Source organism: Macrobrachium nipponense, chromosome 3 (genome assembly GCF_015104395.2).
Source record: "Macrobrachium nipponense isolate FS-2020 chromosome 3, ASM1510439v2, whole genome shotgun sequence".
NCBI lineage: Eukaryota > Metazoa > Arthropoda > Malacostraca > Decapoda > Palaemonidae > Macrobrachium > Macrobrachium nipponense.
In genome coordinates this window covers 130,828,958-130,834,957 of record NC_087202.1, presented here as the reverse complement: position 1 = coordinate 130,834,957, position 6,000 = coordinate 130,828,958, and positions in this window count along the sequence as shown.

Sequence of the window (6,000 nt, the reverse complement as noted above, 5' to 3'; positions counted from 1 at the left end):
TTGGGTGTCTTGGAAATGGTGCGAGGCGATCCTAGGCAACGACAGCTGGTCCTTGAATCTTGCGATTTGTTGTTGACTGAAGAGGCACCACTGTGCTTGAAGATCTGTCCTGACGAAGATTCTTCTTATTCTCCCTACAACACTTATCGAAGTGTCCAATGCGGTGACACAGACCTTGCTGGCAGGACACTTCATGGTCCATGCGGACCCAATGACACGCGGTCGCAGCTTTTACAAGTACTGGTTGGCGCAGGGCATTTGTCTTGATCATGCTGACGAGCACAGTACTGGCACCAAGTTGCTGGTTCGAGGGTTTCAGCGAAGGTGATGCTTTCCGCTTGACTTCTTGCTTCTCTTGTAGGCCGAAAACAGCACACAGCTGATTGGGTGGGGCACGTATGGCAGAAGTTGCAGTTTTAGCCGCCTCATACGACCGACAGGTGGTGATGAAATCTTGCAAAGAAGAATTGGCATCCAAGGCGATCAACTTCTGAACCAAGTCCGCGTCTCAAATGCCCATCAAGATAATCATTTTCAGCTGGGTCTCTTCACATGCGACGGCGGTACCTGGCATAAATCAACTTCTTCCGCAAGGCGTCGAAGTTTCACATAGAAATCAGCGAAAGATTCTCCTTCCAATTGCTTGCAGCTAAGTAACTCTCTTCGGCGAAGTACTTCATTCCTTAAACCCTTTATATGTGACTGTAAGGCGTCCAGGACTTCATCTACAGGCTTATCTGTAGAGGAGATATTTGAAGGTTTGTGTGTTCTAAAACACACTGCGTTTTCCAGGGTTAAACACATCCTCATCTGGATCATTTGCTTTTCCCGTGGAAGCTTAGAAAGATCCACCATGACAGCATAGTCATCCCACCGACGTCTCCATTCCCTGAACATCTGGAATGTTGCATCTGCCTTCAGTGGGGGTGGCGTTTGCGCGGTTGCTTTCTGTGGTGGTGGAAGAGAGGGTTGACTGGAGTTCGAAACCACCTCTGTGCCAGGTGTAAGGGTACCTGAATGAGAATGGATGATTGGTGCAAGAGTTTGAATGAGGGCAGTAAACCTTGCATTCTCCTCTTCTCTTCTAAGATCATCTTCTCTAAGGCAAATCGCTTCTTGTTCCCTTCTTCTTTCTTCTTCACGTTGTCTGTCTTGTCTTCTTGTTTCATCTTCCCTTCTTCTTCTCTCATCCTCATACAAGCGAGATTCCTCTAAAAACTTAATCAAAGCGAGGAAATCTGTCCCAGTAGCTTGAGAGGTAGATAGGGGCTGGTAGTGGGGGCTTAAGAGTGGTGGGGAGGGAGAGACTGGATGCTCCAACACTCCCCCAACAGTGTGTGTGGGCGCCCACATTACTGAATTGCCACTGTTCTGTGGGCTCTTCTAAATGCTCTGCAGGCGTACCTTTCAAGTCCGTCATTATTGTCAAAAGCCCAAAACGTCTGATACAAGAATAATATATAAAATTCGTTGAAGCGTGAGTGTGTGCGTATGTGCGAGAAATACGTCAGCCAACGAGGGGACTATTGAGCGATAGTGTCTGCCTACGGCAGCTCACATCCAAGGCGAGGTTGCCAAGTCGACTCAGTCATCCCGTGACATGGCATGAGTGTGGGTGTGACAGTCGGTGCTCCGGCAAAGCCACAACAGAATAAATGCGTACTCAATAAAATCAATAGAGCACACAAAAAAGGCACTATAAAAGCACAATGCACTGCACAACACTTCACTGAGTACTTGAGGCACTACACTGCACACGAAATAGAATAAATCGGCTGGGACACGAAATCACATTGACCTGAACATCCAATATGGCCATGACCGTCCGGTTCCCGATGTCCAAGTCTTGATAAACTTCACACAATACGACACTTCCAAAGTTCACTGTGCCATGTATGTGTTGGTAAACTCCTTAACCTTAAGTGGAGGGGCAAGGACACAACTTAGATGTAGGTTCTGAATGTCTATTGTAGAAATATATACAAGATCCATGGGACAAACAGCAGACAGCTTAACAAACAGACAGACGAGACGAGACTGCCTCGCGAGGGCAATAATTACAATGTTGCCAATACTTAAATGTTGCCATATCATATTACTGGACTTAACATGGGATACTCTAATGGCGTACAACATGTGAATTAATGTTTGAACATAATAATAACATAATAATACTGGTACATGTGAAATGCGTCTTTTTCATGTACCTACAGAGAGAGTCTGATGATGTTGCTGCTTCTCCTGTCCGGTCTCAGCATGGGGCTCTGGATCTAAATGTAATTCAGGATATGCAGCACAAACTATCTTCCCTCATGAAGGTCTGGCTTCCTGCAAGCAAGAAGAAAATTGCTTGTCATGATGCCGAGCGTCAAGAACATAAACATCACAACGCACAACGCTGAGCGTCAAGAACATAAACATCATGACGCCGGACATCAAAGAGCCGAGCGTCAAGAACATATACATCATGACGCCGGACGTCTAAGAGCCGAGCGTCAAGAGGACCATGACGCGGAGCGTCAAGAGTTTAGACCCCATCAGATCAGGCGTCGAGAAGTTGCAAGTCAGGATGCCGAGCGTCAGGCTCTTGGGAGTCATGACGCCGAGCGTCAAGGGTTTAAACATCGTAGCTTCGGACGTCAAGAGGTTGGACGTCGTGACATCGGGCGTCAAGAAATTGATATTCATGACGTTGGGAGGCAGGACGTTGCTACTTCCATTCGAGGACAGTCGGAAGAAAGGGAAGTCGATATCCCCCTTTCTCCTGTGATTCCCTTAGAGGTTGGTTCAGATGAAGAGGATTTGAAGGAACAACATGCTTCATCAGATTTGAAAAGACTTATGAAGGTCTTTAATGAAATTTTTCCAGAGAGCTTTATTCCAGCTGTGCCTCGTTCCCCTCCTTCAGAGTTTACGCTTGGAAAATCTTCTAATAAGACAAAGATGGTGTTCTCTCTCTCTTCCAAGAGAGCTCTAAAGGTGATGAGTAACTGGATGCAAACGAAGAAAGAACAAGGGAAGACAGTTATCTTGTTTCCCCCGGTCAAGTTGGCTTCCAGGTCGAGCGTATGGTATGAGACTGGAGAAGCTCTTGGCCTGGGAATTCCTGCTTCGGCACAGGGGGACTTCTCGAGTTTGGTAGATGCATCTCGTCGAACAGCTATGAGCAGAACTAAAGTGTTTTGGTCAACTTGAGAATTAGACCAACTCGCCAAAGGAGTGTTCAGAGCTTTCAAGGTTTTTAACTTTCTAGATTGGACCCTGGGAGCCTTGGGGAAAAAGGTGGAGTCTTTTAAGGGCAATGACATGGAAGAGCTTGTTCATATCATGTCGTGCATGGACAAGGCGTTGAGAGACGGGGCTAATGAATTGGCAGCACTTTTCTCTGCGGGGCTCCTGAAGAAAAAGGCTTGATTGTGCTCTTTTTTTGGCTAACGGAGTTACACCAGTGCAGAAGTCAGAGCTCCTTTATGCCCCTTTTTCTTCGCTCCTATTTCCACAAGACTTAGTTAAGGAAGTCTAGTCAGCATTAGCCCAAAAGGCCACTCAAGATTTATCTAAAACGGCAAGAAAGGTACTACTTGCTAGTTTTTCAGCGCGTAAGGCTAAGGAGGAGACTCCAAAACAACAGGTTTCTCAGTCCTTTCGGGGAACTACCTCTGGTAGACGCAGTTTCAGACCGTCGGGAAAGAGGTCTCAAAGAAGAGGCTCAAGGCAAGGAGGAAGCAGGGTTTGACAAAGTTCGTCTCCAGACAGCAGTAGGAGCCAGACTTTCCAACTAATGGCAAGCTTGGGAGAAAAGAGGAGCGGATCTTTGGTCCATTCAGCTGCTCAAGGAGGGGTACAAAATCCCGTTTCTAGAGAAACCTCCTTTAGCAGTATCACCAATAGTTCTCTCAGCCAGGTACAGAGAGGAATCAGAAGTTCAAGCGATTCAACAGCAAATGTTGCTCTTGTTGGAAAAGGAGGCAATAGAAAAGGTGCAGGATTTAGTCACCAGGCTTCTACAATCGTTTATTCCTGGTGCCCAAGAACTCAGAAGGATGGAGGCCAGTGCTGGACGTGAGTGCACTCAATGTCTTTGTACAGAAGACAAAATTTACGATGGAAACTACGAAATCAGTCCTGGCAGCAGTCAGAAAGGAGGACTGGATGGTCTCATTCTATCTACAAGATGCGTATTTCCACATCCCCATTCACCCGAGCTTCAAAAAATACCTGAGGTTCGTGTTCAAAGAGGAGGTATTCCAGTTTCGAGCTCTTTGTTTCAGGCTAAGCACCGCGCTTCAAATTTTCACGAAATTGATGTCCAATGTCGCAGGAATGCTGCATTCGAGAGGTATCAGAGTGCCTCTGTATCTGGACGACTGGCTCCTCAGAGCTCCTTCCTACAGTCGCTGCCTGGAGGATCTTCAGAAAACGATAACTCTTTCAGAGCAATTAGGACTTCTAATAAACAAAGAGAAGTCTCAACTGATCCCATCTCAAGAAATTCTTTACTTGGGGATGAGGATTCAGAGTCTGGCTTTTCGGGCTTTTCCGTCTGCCTCAAGGACGGTACAAGCCCTGCTGAAAATTCAAAGCCTCCTAAGCAAACAGAAGTGCTCTGCGAGGGAATGGATGAGTCTGTTGGGGACCCTTTCCTCGCTGGAGCAATTTGTATCCTTAGGAAGACTAAATCTTCGCCCCCTGCAATTTCACCTAAATCTTCATTGGAACAAAGGAAAGGATCTGAAGACAATGTCGATTCCTATTTAGGAAACAATGAAGCAATGTCTTTGTTGGTGGAATGACCCCGTCAAACTCCAGGAGGGTTTGTCTCTAGAACAAAAGAACCCAGACCTAGTGTTGTTTTCCGACGCCTCGAACTCGGGGTGGGGATCAACTCTGGGAAAGTTGGAGATCTCGGGGTCCTGGAAAAAAGATCAAATGAAGCTCCATATAAACCAGAAGGAGCTGTTGGCAGTCTTTTTGGCCCTCAAGGAGTGCGTGGAATTGGTTCGAAGCAAAGTAGTGCAGGTCAACTCCGACAACACCTCGGCGTTGGCCTACATCGTCTAACAAGGCGGAACCCACTCGAGGTCTCTTTACGAGACGTCGAGAGAACTCCTTCAGTGGGCAAAGGAGAACAATGTGAGCCTAGTCACTCGGTTCATCCAATGGGAGAGGAATGTGATGGCAGACAGCCTGAGCAGGAAGGGTCAAGTATTGTCTACAGAATGGACTCTTCATCGAGAGATCTGCAAGAGCCTGTGGCGGACGTTGGGGCGTCCTTGCATAGACCTGTTTGCTACAGCGAGGACGAAGAGGCTGGAGATGTACTGCTCTCCCGTGCCAGATCCCGACTCGCTTCAAATAGACGCTTTCCTCCTGGATTGGTCGCACCTCGACGTGTATGCTTTTCCACTTTTCAAAATAGTAAATAAGGTGATTCAGAAGTTCTTGTCACACGAGGGCACCAGGATGACTCTCGTAGCCCCCTTTTGGCCGACAAGGGAATGGTTCACAGAGGTACTGGAATGGATGGTGGACACACCGAGAAGTCTTCCTTTGAGAGTAGATCTACTCAAACAACCCTACTTGGAAAGGTATCACCAAAACCTCCAAGCTCTACGTCTAATTGGCTTCAGACTATAGAAAAACTCACGAGAGCTAGAGGCTTTTCGAAGGAGGCAGCTAGTGCGATCGCAAGAGCAAGGAGGGTTTCCACTATCAAGGTCTACCAATCCAAGTGGGAGGTTTTTAGAGGACTGTGCAGAGACAACTGTTTCCTCTTCCAGTACCTCTGTGACTCAAATAGCTGACTTCCTTCTGTACCTTAGGAGGAGGCGAAAGTTTTCGACCTCTACTATTAAAGGGTACAGAAGTATGTTAGCTACTGTTTTCAGACTTAGAAAACTGGACTTGTCTGAAAATAAAGATCTCCAGGACCTTCTCTGATCCTTCGATACCACGAAAGAAGTACAACAGGATGCCCCTGCATGGAACTTGGATGTAGTC